At 36.4% G+C, this 15874-nt stretch overlaps 1 long non-coding RNA gene across 2 annotated transcripts in view; it reads left to right on the plus strand.

Moving 5' to 3' along the window:
• LOC144305048 (uncharacterized) overlaps window positions 1-15874 on the plus strand; it is a 167477-nt gene that overhangs the window by 131833 nt on the left and 19770 nt on the right. Inside the window, exon 7 of one of the 2 annotated variants that reach the window (XR_013372083.1) lies at window positions 13613-13859. The exons of the other annotated variant lie outside the window; for it this stretch is intronic. This is a non-coding gene — a long non-coding RNA (uncharacterized LOC144305048). Of the gene's footprint in view, window positions 1-13612; window positions 13860-15874 lie in introns of those variants that run through there. 2 annotated transcript variants of the gene reach the window in all.

The raw sequence follows: 15874 nt of genomic DNA on the forward strand, positions 1-15874 counted from the left end.
AGGCTTTTTTAAAATGTTTCCTCTAAATACACTGTTTGTCTCATGATGTTTCAACTTGATGTTCTTTATTTCTTTATTACATGTCACCTCCAATCCTCTGCCAATCTATATTCTTTTTTCTCATACACTCAGTTTCCATAAGCTAAAGGTGCATAAAATATTGGTTCTAATCTTATTGAGTAAATTAGTAATAACAAATAAAATGTGGTCATTGCTTTCAAAAGGCCATTTGTTTAAACCTTCATTCCAAGGGCCTTTAGATTTTTTTTAATGATATTTTCATTGTGTGAAAATTTTGACATTTTCCAACACAATGTGTTGTATATTGAATTTGGGCATGATAAAAATGCAGTATATTTTTGGGGGCACAGTATATTTTTATAAGAGTTATTGACACATTGAAGTAGGAGAGAATGGAATTTTTTATTAATCTTTTGAAATTGCTTTGTCTATACTTCTGTAAGATATAAAAAAGTAAACATACCAAGAGCCATCTTTTTATAATATATGGGAAAATGCCAAAAGTTAAATATTAAAACTGATAGCTTTGTGGTCTAATGAAGTATATAAAAATAAGGTTTTCCTTTAGCATATGCTATGATTGAAATTAGTGATTCATGAAAATATATCATTGCTTAATTGGCTAAGCTCAGCGGTATGTACTAATCATCAGTGACAAAAATAGGAGTTAAAACCACTAACTGCCTAAAATTATTGAAGGGTGGTTCAAGAAAGGAGTAATCTGGGCAAGAGTTATTTATGAAAAGAGTCAACTGAGACAAAGTGCAGTAGCATTCATTAAACTAATGAGGGGAAGCTCCTAAAATCACATTTTAAGGGCATTTCCTTAGGGTCAGAATTCAAACTAATGCCATTTTATTTTGATGTGGTTCATTGAAACTGAGTCTGGCATTTAAAAGACTGGGCACATTATGATTATGAGTAGAAAGTGGTTATGTGTTTCCTGTCAGAGATTTAAAAAACAAACCACCAAAATATAGTTCAAATTTCTGATGAAATTTGTTCAGAAAATTTTTATCTAATTTATCTAAAATGATGAAGTTTTGCCAACATTTCACAAGTTTCCTTGTGATTTTACTGCATTTGATTTTGTAGATGAAAGAGCAAAATTTCTCATCTTTCCATGCAAATAGATATGAGTAAGATCAATGCTCTTTATACATGAAATAGTCCATAATCTATAAAAATGTATCCAGATATGTTTGCTATTTTTCTCTTTTCAAAGGGAATATTTATGCCACTAAAACTAATACTATGTTTTCAACATATATTTTATAGAAGCACATGAATAAAGAACACTTCTGCTTCCTTTAACTTCAAAACTCTATGAACCTATTTTGAGTGAAAGATAGATGGATAGATGCTTTAATATTATCTTATTTTGTTATTTTATCAACATAAAATAAGGGAAATAAGAATAAATTGACACAATGTGAACAGCAGAGATCTTGGAAATGGTGAAACTTATAAGGTATGACTAATAATTAAAGTCAAAATGGTATGAATATGTGCAGTTCAATATTTTCTTGTCTTTATCAGTCCAGCATTAGTCCTTTAGAAAGATGCTTATGAAAATATCTATGATTGCTAAGTCCACACTGGCAAGGATGGGGGTATTTAGCAAAAAAGTAGGCTGTTGTATATATAAATTGGGGATAAGTAGGGTGGAAGCCAGTTGTATTTTTAAAAGGTCACAGTTATAACCTATGTTCATTTCTTGTGTTAACAGAACAGAGTTGATAACTATAAATCAAGAGTTTTGAAAACCAGTGAAACATTTCATATCTGCACAGATTTGAAATTCCTTACCCCATGAGAACATTATTGAAAATATATCCGTATATGTTTTGTTACTAATGGTTTCATTTTGTGATTATATCCTTAGAATTCAACACTTGGCTGGTCTTACAATTTGTTGACATCCCCCCCCCACCAAAAAAATAAAACAAAATAAAATAAAATAAAAAATTAAGAGAAAAGAATGCCCCCCCTTTTTTTCTGGGTAACAATATTGTTATGATAGAGCCATTTAGATTTACTTTTGTTTGAGCTAAGGCTCCACCTTAGTTATCTTGACCAGTGTGCAATTTCTCTGTATTGTAGCTCTTTAGTGATGTTTGAGTACATTTTGGGTAGCATAGTCCTACTTTTTTGCTGACTGCTCAAGAAATCATGAAGAAAATTTTTTCCAAGTATAGTTGTTAATCATTGCTCCTATTTAATGAACCAGGTAACAAATTCTGACAATATCGTTTCATTGTAGAGAGTAGTAAATCACGATGGTGGGGTCCAGGCTTCTCAAACTTTTCACTACTATTCTCTCCTTTAGGAGATAATATTACAAATTATTCCTAGAAACTTGTAGCTCTAACTCACTTGTGCTTCACAGGTGAAATTTTCTTATCTTCCATATTTTCTTTCTAGTTTTCTTATCTTCCATATTACAGATTTCCCCTGCTATCGGAAAGGAAAACGTTCCTATGAAAACTTTCATAAGCCAAAATAGCATCAAGTGAAGAAGCAATTACCATTAATTTATATGGAAAAACATTTTCAGTGTTACCAAATCCCCAAAATAACCTCTCTTAGGCTTTCTTGATAGCTTAGGACACACCTTGCTAACAGATGCACAAAATAAGTCAAGATAAAACACAGATACTCCACAGACACAGTTGAAAGCTATGGAAGCAAAAAGCAAAGCAAAACAAAAACCAAAATCAGAAAGCTATGGAAGCTAAATGTTGAGATGCCGAGTGTGTAGTTCTGGGGAAGGAGCCTGGCAGGGCCACTCTTGCTGCTTGGGTGCGAGCTGCCTCTGTAAGGGCTTGTGGCAAAACAAACACGAGATGCTATTTTTGCTTTCATTCTTTTTTGTAAAATCAAAAATCCTCTCCAGATTTCTCTCAGTTCGTGCAAACAGATACTACTGTAGTCTTGCATAAAAGTGAAATGGTGTAACACAAGCTTTGAAATGTGGAAATACCTATATGTTGGTATTTTTAGGTTCTGTGAGAGGCCATAGAGGCCGAGTCATTCCTTCGTGCTGCTAAGGTTGATGTTAACGATGGCAGCAGTGCCATGAATACCCATTTCAGGTAGCGATGCAGCAGGGCCCGGGTGATGTTGAGGGTGCCACTGTCGGTGTTTAGATGCCCTTTACAGGTAGTGAGTATATAGGGCTAATGCATCAACACCCAGGGTGCCAAATCTTTGTTTTCCTTCTCCTTTTATTTCCATTTATATAGAATTCTTATGTTGTGACTGAAATATGAGCCTGTGAGAAATTACTAGGGGACAGACTTGGAGACAATAAATACTTCCTACTATTTGAATTACCCTTCTTTTCAAATTTGGCATAATGACTATGAACCAAATTTGTGAGATTCTACATACTTTTTCGTTAAGGTGAATTCCTTCGTGGGAATCCTCATATCCTCTTGCCCAGGCAAAGATTGATTCCTAGGCTGTGCACTGTATGGTTTCAAACTTGAATTCCTGCTGCTTTGAGCTATGCCAGCCAATTCCATCGACCATGACATGGAAAAAAGACATTAAAAAAAATTTTTTTTGAAACAAAAAAGCACTATGCTATATCTCGTTGACTGTTGCAGCATTGGCACAGAAAATGTGTTACTACTCCCTTTTTTTCCTTTTATAACCAGAATCTGTATTTGCGGGACACTCCACTTTGAGGATACCCCACTATTTATTTTTTAAGTGTTAATTACAGGTTTCTTTTGGTATGTTTTGCTCTACTGAAAGAAAAGAGGATGGAGGAGGAATATATCATGGCAATTGCACCGTTCAGTAAATTGATCCATTGCTATGTGTATGTCTGTGTACATTTATGTTTGTCCTTAAAGCACCATCAAGTATTCTTTTTATTAATAAAAAGGGTTAAATGTGAAGAGTGATTGTTGCCCTTGTGTTTTATTTGAAAATCTAGCTATTAAAATCATTTGACAAATCAATAGATAACTTTTTCACAACTCAAGGATCAGTTAGTTAAATATGTTTAAAGTAGAGGAATAAATGCTATGCTAGGTTTCTTTTTTCCCTCCCTCCCTCCCACCTACCGTCCTTTCTTTCTTTCTTTCTTTCTTTCTTTCTTTCTTTCTTTCTTTCTTTCTTTCTTTCTTTCTTTCTTCTTTCTTTCTCCTTCCTTCCTTCCTTCCTTCCTTCCTTCCTTCCTTCCTTCCTTCCTTCCTTCCTTCCTTCCTTCTTTCCTTCCTTCCTTCCTCCTTTCCTTTCCTTTCCTTTCCTTTCCTTTCCTTTCCTTTCCTTTCCTTTCCTTTCCTTTCCTTTCCTTTCCTTTCCTTTCCTTTCGCTAAAGACATGCAAGATCTTTTTTTTTACCCCTTTCACTTACTTTTTTCCTCCTCTCACTGCCCCCTCCACTTCTGACAATCATCAATCTGTGTCTACATATCTATGAGTTTGGTATTTTTTAAATTCCACATATAGGAGAGACCATTCTTTTTTTTTTTTTTTAATATTTTTTTTTTTTTTTTTTTATGATAGGCACACAGTGAGAGAGAGAGAGGCAGAGACACAGGCAGAGGGAGAAGCAGGCTCCATGCACCGGGAGCCCGACGTGGGATTCGATCCCGGGTCTCCAGGATCGCGCCCTGGGCCAAAGGCAGGCGTCAAACCGCTGCGCCACCCAGGGATCCCTGGGAGAGACCATTCTTATATAGATATACACACACTTTATCAATTATCCACTGATGGACACTTGAGTTGTTTATCCACATCTTGGCTCCTGTAAATAGTGCTGCAATGAATGCGGGGGGGAATATATCTTTCCAAATTAGCATTTTCATTGTCTTGGGGTAATACCCAGAAGTACAATTGTTAGAAAAAATATATTTTTATTGAAGTTCAATTTGCCAACATAGTATAACACCCAGTGCTCATTGCGTCAAGTGCCCCCCTCAGTGCCCACCCAGGGTCACCCAGTCGCCCCATCCACTTGCCCACCTCCCTTCCACTACCCTTTGTTCATTTCCCAGAGTTAGGAGTCTCTCATGGTTTGTCTTCCTCCCTAATTTTTCACACGCAGTTCCCCTCCATTCCCTTATAGTCCCTTTCACTATTTCTTATATTCTGCATGAGTAAAACCATATGATGATTGACCTCTGATTGACTTATTTCACTCAGTATAATACCCTCCAGTTACATCCATGTCTAAGCAAATGGTGGGTATTTTTCCTTTCTAATGGCTGAGGAATATTCCATTGTATACATAGACCACATCTTCTTTATCCATTCATCTTTCAATGGACACTGAGGCTCCTTCCACGATTTGGCTATTGTGGACATTGCTGCTAGAAACATCGGGGTGCAGGTGTCTCGGTTTTTCACTGCATCAGTATCTTTGAGGTAAATCCCCAGCAGTGCAATTGCTGGGTCATAGGGAAGATCTATTTTTAACTCTTTGAGGAACCTCCACATAGTTTTCCAGAGTGGCTGCACCAGTGTGTGTTCCTACCAACAGTGCAAGGGGGTTCCCCTTTCTCCACATCCTCTCCAACATTTGTTGTTTCCTGTCTTGTTAATTTTCCCCATTCTCACTGGTGTGAGGTGGTATCTCATTGTGGTTTTGATTTGTATTTCCCTGATGGCCAGTGATGTGGAGCATTTTCTCATGTGCTTGCTGGCCATGTCTATGTCTTCTGTGGAGAAATGTCTGTTCATGTCTCTTGCCCACTTCATGATTGGAGTGCTTGTTTCTTAGGTGATGAGTTTAATAAGCTCTTTATAGATCTTGGATACTAGCCCTTTATCTGATATGTTGTTTGCAAATATCTTTTCTGTAGGCTGTCTTTTAATTTTGTTGACTGTTTCCTTTGCTGTGCAGAAGCTTTTTATCTTGATAAGTCCCAATAATTTATTTTTGCTTTTGTTTCCCTTGCCTTCATAGATGTGTCTTGCAAGAAGTTGCTGTGGCCAAGTTCAAACCTGTGTTCTCCTCTAGGATTTTGATGGATTCTTGTCTCACATTTAGATCTTTCATCCATCTTGAGTTTATCTTTATGTCTGGTGTTAGAGAGTGGTCTAGTTTCATTCTTCTGCACGTGGATGTCCAATTTTCCCAGCACAATTTATTGAAGAGCCTGTCTTTTTTCCAGTGGGTAGTCTTTTCTGCTTTGTTGAATATTAGTTGACCTTAGAGTTGAGGGTCCATTTCTGGGTTCTCTATTCTGTTCCATTGATCTATGTTTTTGTGCCAGTACTACACTGTCTTGATGATCACAGCTTTGTATTACAACTTGAAATCTGGCATTGGGATGCCCCGGCTCTGGTTTTCTTTTTCAATATTCCCCTGGCTGTTCAGGGTCTTTTCTGATTCCACACAAATCTTATTTGTTCCAACTCTCTGAAGAAAGTCCATGGTGTTTTGATAGGGATTGCACTGAACAAGTAAATGGCCTTGGGTAGCATTGACATTTTCACAGTATTAATTCTTCCAATCCATGAGCATGGAATATTTTTCCATCTCTTTGTGTCTTCCTCAATTTCTTTCAGAAGTGTTCTGTAGTGTTTGGGTTTAAGTCCTTTCCCTCTTTGGTTAGGTTTATTGCTAGGTATCTTATGCTTTTGGGTGCAACTGTAAATGGGATTGATTCCTTAATTTCTCTTTCTTCAGTCTCATTGTTAGTGTATAGAAATGCCACTGAGCGGATCCCTGGGTGGCGCAGCGGTTTTGCACCTGCCTTTGGCCCAGGGCGTGATCCTGGAGATCTGGGATTGAATCCCACGTCGGGCTCCCGGTGCATGGAGCCTGCTTCTCCCTCTGCCTATGTCTCTGCCTCTCTCTCTCTCTCTCTCTCTGTGTGACTATCATAAATAAATAAAAATTAAAGAAAAAGAAATGCCACTGATTTCTGGGATTGACTTTGTATCCTGCCAAAAGCTGAGAGAGCCGGCATTGCAGGCAGGAAGATGCCAGAAATTATGCAAGAAGAAGTGAGGTGTCATTACCCAGGAGCTGGGGGAGGGGCATCTCCTGCTCCCCCTCAGCCCCAACCCCCTCCTCCAGACCCCCTGATCCATCCCAATTTTAGTTTCATGCAATAAAAAGGCCGGACTTTTTATTCCATAAAACATGAAGGACAAAACTCAAAATAAAAATATATTTCAAGTCCATGACCAGAAAACTCCCACCCCTTGCCATTCCCAAAAGGGCCTTTTATGTACGTGACACTTTTTTGTTTTTTGTTTTGTTTGGGGTTTTACCGTTACTGGGATTTTTAAATTTGTTTTCAGGGGGGTTTCTTGGGGGAAAAATTTTTTAAAATGGAAGCCTCTAGCAAGCCCCCCCCCGCCCCACCCTAGTCAACCTCCTTGCTTTCTTCTTTAAAAAAAAAAAAAAAGAAAGATAAAAGGCCAAAAATTGCTGTATGATCTCTAGCAATCTTGGGATGGAGTCTTTTGTGTGTTCTATGTACAGTATCATGTCATCTGCAAAGAGGGAGAGTTTAACTTCTTCTTTGCCAATTTGAATGCCTTTTGTTTCTTTTGCTGCCTGATTGCTGAGGCTGAGACTTTTAACACTATATTGAATAGCAGTGGTGAGAGTGGACATCCCCGTCATGTTCCTATTCTTAGGGGAAAGGTTCCCAGTGCTTCCCATTAAGAATGATATTTGCTGTGGGCTTTTCGTAGATGGTTTTAAGATGCTGAGGAATGTTCCCTCTATCCCTACACTCTGAAGAGTTTTGATCAGGAATGGATGCTGTATTTTGTCAGATGCTTTCTCTGCATCTATTGAGAGGATCATATGGTTGTTGTGTTTTCTCTTATTGATATGATCTATCACGTTGGTTGTTTTTTTTTTTAATTTTTTTTAAATTTTTTTTTTAATTTATTTATGATAGTCACAGAGAGAGAGAGAGAGAGAGGCAGAGACACAGGCAGAGGGAGAAGCAGGCTCCATGCACCGGGAGCCCGACGTGGGATTCGATCCCGGGTCTCCAGGATCACGCCCTGGGCCAAAGGCAGGCGCCAAACCGCTGCGCCACCCAGGGATCCCTCACGTTGGTTGTTTTATGAGTGTTGAACCACCTTTGCATTCCGGAGAAAAATCCCACTTGGTCATGGTGAATAATCTTCTTAATGTACTGTTGGATCCTGTTGGCTAGTATCTTGTTGAGAATTTTTGTATCTGTGTTCATCAGGGATATTGGTCTATAATTCTCCTTTTTCATGGGGTCTTTGGAATCAAGGTGATTCTGGCCTCATAAAACAAGTTTGGAAGTATTCCACCCCTTTCTATCCTTCAGACCAGCTTTAGTAGAATAGGTATTATTTCTTTAAACATTTGATAGAATTCCCCTGGGACGCCATCTAGCCCTGGACTTTTTTTTGTGTCTTGGGAAGTTTTTGATGACTGCTTCAATTTCCTTGCTGGTTATTGGCCTGTTCAGGTTTTCTATTTCTTCCTGTTCCAGTTTTGGTAATTTGTGGGTTTCTAAAAATGCATCCATTTTTTCTAGATTGCCTAATTTGTTGGCATATAGGTGCTCACAATATGTTTTTAAAATTGTTTGTATTTCCTTGGCATTGGTTGTGATCTCTCCTCTTTCATTTTGATTTTTAATTAGAGTCTCTTCTATTTTTAATAAGACTGGCTAATGTTTTATCTGTCTTATTAATTCTTTTAAAGAACCAACTCCTTGTTTTGTTGATCTGTTCCACAGTTCTGGTCTCTATTTCATTGAGTTCTCGAATCTTTATTATCTCTCTTCTTCTGCTTGGTGTAGGTTTTACTTACTGTTCTTTCTCCAGTTTCTTTAGGTGTGAGGTTAGCTTGTGTATTTGAGTTTTTCCAATTATTTGAGGGATGCTTGTATTGTGATGTATTTCCCTCTCCAGGCCGCTTTTGCTATATCACAAAGATTTTGAATGGTTATATCTTCATTTTCATTAGTTTCCAGGAATCTTTTTAATTTTTCTCTAATTCCCTGGTTGACCCATTCATCTTTCAGTATAGGATGCTCTTCAACCTCCATGTGTTTGAGTTTCTTCAAAATTTCTTCTTGTGTTTTTTTAAGATTTTATTTACTTATTCATTCATGAGACAGAGAGAGAGAGAGAGAGAGAAATTGAGAGAGAGAGAGAGAGAGGCAGAGACACAGGCAGAGGGAGAAGCAGGCTCCATGCAGGGAGCCTGACGTGAGACTCTATCCCAGGACCCCAGGATCACGCCCTGGTCCAAAGACAGGCACCACACTGCTGAGCCACCCAGCGATCCCCAAATTTCTCCTTGTGATTGAGTTCTAATTTCAAAGCATTGTGGTCTGAAAATACTCAGAGGACAATCACAATCTTTTGGTATCAGTTGAGACCCGATTTGTGACCCAGTATGTGGTCTATTCTGGAGAAAGTTCCATGTACACTTGAGAAGAATGTGTATTCAGTTATGTTCGGATGGAAAGCTCGCTCTTTCTCTCTCTCTCTCTCTCTCTCTCTCTCTCTCTATATATATATATATATATATATATATATATATATATATATATATATATATCTGTGAAATCCATTTGGTCCAGTTCTAAGCAAACATCACCAAAGAAACCCAGGATTTAAATGATACACTGGACCTGATGGATTTTTTTTTTTTTACGTCCTCACCAACACTCATTTCTTGTAATTTTGGTAATAGCCATTCTAACAGGTGTGAGGTGGTTTTGATTTATATTTCTCTGATGATTAGTGATGATGCACATCTTTCCATGTGCCTTTGGCCTTTAATATGTCTTTTGGGGGGAAATGCCTATTCAGGTATTCTGCTCTGCTCACTTTTAAATCAGACTGTTTCTTTTTTATGACTGAGTTGTGTGAGCTCTTTATGTATTTTGGATATTAGCCCTTTATTAAATATAGAATTTGCAAATAGTTTCCCAACAATTCAGTTGCATCATTCAATAAGTTCATCTGTAGATGTGTGTAAGTATACATGTATGTCTTGTTTAGAGTAACACGGGGATGGAATATCAGCAAAAAGAATAGATGGAAAGTATAGTAGTAAGAACATTCTCTATTCATTTGTTATATCATTTAATGATGCTAAATAAAGTTATGTTCAGTGCTATTCCCTCATTGAATGAGTACATGTTTCCTGCAAAATAAATGAACTGTAGCCAATAATATTATCATTGCAACAATAAATATAAAATAAGAAAATGTTAATGTATTGCTGTGCCATTTACACTTGTACCTCTGTTCTATGTCTTTTGGCCTTGATATGCTCTGTTAATTATCAACCCATGTTTAGTCCCTCTAAGATCAAGCATTTGTTTGGGCTTCTTCAGGGTAATCCATTCATTTTGGCTCCCAAGACTAATTACAAAGTCAAAATATACTAAGTTCACCCATTGTATGCTTTTTGTTTTTTTAGAACATGATATTTATTCCAACTGATAGATTTTTTATTTTTCTAATAGCTGTATAACAATTGATCCTCCACCTGACTTTAACAGCATTAAATTCTTTACTTTTGTTTGCCAAGGGTAAATGTCATAGTAATTTTTCACCCTACCTATTGCCTTTTTAATATTCAAATTTACCTTAATTCTGACAAATAAAACACCTAATTGTCTACAAAGTGGAAGATAACTCATGGCTTATTTGCAGTACTAATTTCTATATTTAAAAATAAACTGAAGTATTTACACCATGTAATACTTTAGGTTATTAGTCTTTAAAAATTATATTTTTAAGAAGACTAATTTCTGAGTGAGCTTATTATTCTTATGTGATTGCACTTTTTTGTCTATTTTGAAACATTTAATGAATCCAGCTACTTGTTTTAGTCACAGATGCTGAAAAAAAGTGTTGAAAATTACATGCCCTTCTGATATCTGATCACTGACATATGAAACTTCTTTTCATGAAAAGATTTAGTTTTCCTCTTTATTCCTTTGTTCTACATTTCACCCTGTTATGCCTAATGTTGATGATTTTATATTACTGTCGCAGCCACTCAATGCTTTTTAAAATTTCATATATTTCCTTCTGTATTGTAAACATCTCAATTATTTATTCAAATAACTAACTTCTCCTTGTTTCTGTTCTTTCTTTCTAAAATATCTATTAGTTTTTCCCTTTCAGCACTCAAAAGATGTTCTGTCACTTACTTCTCTGTCTCCGACTAATACTTTCTCCATGGTTCCAAAGACGAATCTGTTATTATTTGAAATGCTACTCCTCGGGATCCCTGGGTGGCGCAGCGGTTTGGCGCCTGCCTTTGGCCCAGGGCGCGATCCTGGAGACCCGGGATCGAATCCCACGTCTGGCTCCCGGTGCATGGAGCCTGCTTCTCTCTCTGCCTCTCTCTCTCTGTGTGACTATCATAAATAAATAAAAATTAAAAAAAAAAAAGAAAGAAATGCTACTCCTCTATAGATAAGGTATCATTTCCACTTTTTTTTTTTTTTTTTTTTTTTTTTTTACTTTTTATTTTAGGTTTTGGTAGTTTGACTATGGTTTGTTTTGGATTATGATGGATTTCTTTGGATTTATCCTGTTTGGGGTCTGCTCACTTCTTAAATCAGTAGAGTTTCATTTCTTGCCAAATTTAGGAATTTTTCAGCTTCGATTTATTCATGACTTTACCAGCCCTGTCTTATTACCACTCTTCTTCTGGAATTTCAGTGACACAAATCTTAGATCTTTTGTTATGGTTTCACAGATCCCTGTGTCTGTATTCATTTTTCCCCTCCATTTTTATCTCTGTTGTTCAGATTGGATAATCATCCAATTGATTATCCTTTGCTATATTTTCCAAATTACAGTTATTCCAACAGAATAAATAATGTTTTCTTCAGTCTGCTGTTGGACCCATCTTCTGAGATTTTTAAGATTTAGTTTGTTTCCCGTTATTTTATTTTCATTCTGTTATTCTTTATATATTATACTCCCTTGCTGAGACTGTTTTTTTTTATTTGTTTCCAGCATGCTCATAAATGCTCACTGAAGCATTTTTATGATAGCTGCTTTAAAATCTTTGTCAGATAATTCTAGTCTTATTGTCATCTTAGTGTTCATATATAATTATGTTTTTTTTCTTTTTAAATATAGTTTGAAAAAATAAATATAGTTTGAGATCTTTCTGGTTCTTGGTCTGATGAATGATTTTCAATTGAAGACTGGACATTTGGGTGTTGTGTTATAAGACTTTTTTATTTAAACTTTATGTTTTAGTTGGTCTCTCTGTTAGCTCTTTGCTGGGGCCACTACCTTATTACTGCCGAGTGGTAGAAGAAGCCTTTTTTACCCACTTGGCCTCTATCAATACCTTGAGGGCGGGTTCTCATTATTGCTCAGTGGGGTAAGAGTTCTGGGTTACCAGCAGGCCTCCTCTGGCAGTTCCCTGGCTGGGAAGGTTAGCAGCACCTCATTGTAGCTCTCCACAGGACCTCCACTGACACCACAGGTAGGGGTCAGGGGGAGAACTTATGTGCTTACTGCTGGATGATGGTGAGGAGACATTCTTTAGGCCCCTCTGACAACACCCCAGAGGGCGAGGGAAGTACCCTTCTTACTACCAGTTGTGGGGAGTGATCTACTCTCTACTGGTGCCTTAGGATCTTGTTAGAGCCCACTGGGGATGCCCGTCCCAGCTCTCCACTCTGCTTTTACTGACTCCACTCCTGGCAGTGGGGGGATTGGGGCTCCTTTTTACAGACTGGTAAGTGTGGAAGTATAGGCTACCTCCTTTGTCTTTGCTGGTATGCCTGTGAACGCAGACCTAAGTTTTCCTCCTGTGGTAGGTAGCTAGCTAGAACTGTTATTCTTTTTTTTTTTTTTTTTTTTTTTTAGAACTGTTATTCTTAAAAATAATTCTTAAAATATACTGTGCTGCCCCTTCCCAGATACTTTGGGTTTTGTTGGTGATTTTACAATTTTTTTTAGTTTATTCCCTATTCTGTATTTCCACTTTCTTCAGTATCAAATATGGAGTATAGGTGGCAAAAAGAAAACCCAGGAAAGTCACTACCATATTGGTTTGGGGGGCATAAGGTGCCTTGCCATCTTTTGTCCACCTGTCAATGGTTTCTTAGGTAATATCCAGGCTTTTTATTTGTATTTAGAGGGTAGAATAAGAAAAGATAAAGATGTATCAGCTCCTTCTTGGAAATGGAAGCCCTCATTCTGTTAATTTTTCACTTTTGCTGCCCTGTCCTTAATTTCTAATTCTTTTTGATTCTCTTTGATGCTTTATTAGAATTTCACTGATGTTGTATATGTTGTATAGATGATCAGCATATCATCTTGTCAATAGAATAATATTATTTATATATTTATTTATAATTTTATTTTCCTTTTTAAATTAAACCTGTTTACTTAGAATTCCATTGCTTCTATTTATTGGTTTTATTCTCTTTCTTTTATATAAGAGATACTCCTCAGGAAGCTGAAACCTTGTCCACTTTTATTTATGTTCCCATAAGAAGTTAATCAGAAGTTCTAGTAGAGTGCACAGGCTTGTTAATGAATTGAACTAAATAACATGATTGGATAGGGACTCATCAATTACACTGGAGTCCTCTAAATACAGTGACTTATAATTTTCTTGTTTGGACAGATGGCACAGAAGTACTTGAGCCTCTGCAGTAGGGGACAGAAAGAAAGAAACAGAGGAGGAGGGAAGGAAAGTTTTGCAGAACAACTGAGTATACTACTTCAGATTGTAAAGGAAAAAACAAAACAATGGAAGTGATGAGATAGAAAGAAATGGTAATAAGCACTCATGGAAAGCAAGACAAAACATGTATTACTTTTTATTGACAAAATGGATCAGTAACAGTAAGTACAGATCTATTAGAAGTATATGGATAGGGATCCCTGGGTGGCGCAGCGGTTTGGCGCTTGCCTTTGGCCCGGGGCACGATCCTGGAGACTCGGGATCGAATCCCACGTCGGGCTCCCGGTGCATGGAGCCTGCTTCTCCCTCTGCCTGTGTCTCTGCCTCTCTCTCTCTCTCTGATGACTATCATAAATAAATAAAAATTAAAAAAAAAAAAAAAAAAAAAGAAGTATATGGATAACAAAATGTTAATCAAGGGAAAATATGAAGGTAATTCCAAGGGAAAATTATGAAAATAGACCAAATCCAAACACAAACTAGAAATAAATATCTTAATAAAGAAAAACATTCTGCCATCAATAACACAACAATAACACAAACAATAACTAATTGATTCCGTATTTCTCTTTATCAAATTTAACAAGTGTGACTCATGGATATTATTTATTTTATTTTCATAGTGACTAGCTATTTGGAACATTTTTTACCTAGAAAATAATTTACTTTTTTTTTTTTTTAGTTTCAGGTTTTTATTTAAATTCCACTTAGTCAACATATAGTGTAATATTAGTTTCAGGAGTAGAATATAATGATTCAGCATTTACATAACATCTGGTGCTCATCACAAGTGCCCTCCTTAATCCCTATCACCCATTTATTAGTTCATTTCTCTTGCTTACCTCTCCTCCATCACCCTTCAGTTCATTCTGTATAGTTAAGAGCCAGTTTGATGGTTTTGCCTCCATTTCTCTTTTTTTTTAAATGCATTTACATTTTATTCACACATATCAGTTACCATTTGGTTAAGCAGAAATCATATATTGAATACTTTAGTGATGATGACTTTCTTATCCATATATTTAAAGAAAAATCACATTGGAGAGATCAGTATGTGGAGATAGTAACTCACATAGTTTGGATCTAATTTTTTGAGATAGACTTTATTTTTAGATGAGTTTTTAGGTTCACAGCCAAATCAAACGAAAAGTAGAGTTGCCACATTCCTCTTGACCCCAACATTGAGAGCCTCCCCCACTATTAATATCTCACACTAGAGTGGTACATTTGTTACAAATGATGAACCTAGAGTGACTCTTCATGGTCGTCCAAGTCTGTAGTTTACATTAGGGTTCGTTTGTGTTGTCTATTCTATGAGTTTTGACAAATGACATGTATTCACTTATCTAGTATCCCAGAGAGTATTTTCATTGCCCTTAATCTTTGGATCTACTACTTTAGATCTTAAATCTAAATCTTTGGAAACTACTAATTTTTTTAATGGTCTCCACAGTTTTGCCTTTTACAAAAAGCTATATAAATATATAAAGTATGTAGCATTTTCAAATTGACTTTTTTCAGTTAGTGAATTGAATTTAAGTTTCTGCCATGTCTTTTCACGGATTGGTAGCTCATTTTTTTCAGCACTGAGTAATATTTCATTGTCTGGGTGTATCACAGTTTTTTTTTATCCATTCAGCTACTGGTTGCTTTCATTCAGCTACTTGGTTGCTTTCAAGTTTTGGCAATTATGAATAAAACTACTCTAAACATCTGTGTGTAGGTTTTTGTGTGAACTAAGTTTTCAACTCACTTGAATAAATACCAAGGAGCATTATTACTGGATCATACGGAAAAAATATGTTTCATATGGTAAGAAACTACCAAACTCTCTTTTAAAGTGGATGTATTAAAAAATTAAAAAATAAAGTGGATGTATTGTTTGCATTCCCACCAGCAATGGTAAGTTCCTTTTGCTTGATATCTTTGTGAGTACATGGTATTGTGAATGTTTCAGTTTTGGCCATTCTCATAGATGTGTAGTAGTATCTCAGTGTTTTAATTTGCCATTCCCTAATGACAGATGATGCTGAGACTCTTTTCATATGCTTATTTAACATCTGTATGTCTTCTTTGGTCACGTGTCAGTTCAGATCTTTAGCCCACTTTTTAAATTATGATTTTTATTTTCTTATTGTTTATTTTTCATAGCTCTCTTTATATGTTGAATAATAGTCTATGATCAAATATATCTTGTGCAAA

Source organism: Canis aureus, chromosome 35 (assembly GCF_053574225.1).
Source record: "Canis aureus isolate CA01 chromosome 35, VMU_Caureus_v.1.0, whole genome shotgun sequence".
In the NCBI taxonomy this organism is placed as follows: Eukaryota; Metazoa; Chordata; class Mammalia; order Carnivora; family Canidae; genus Canis; species Canis aureus.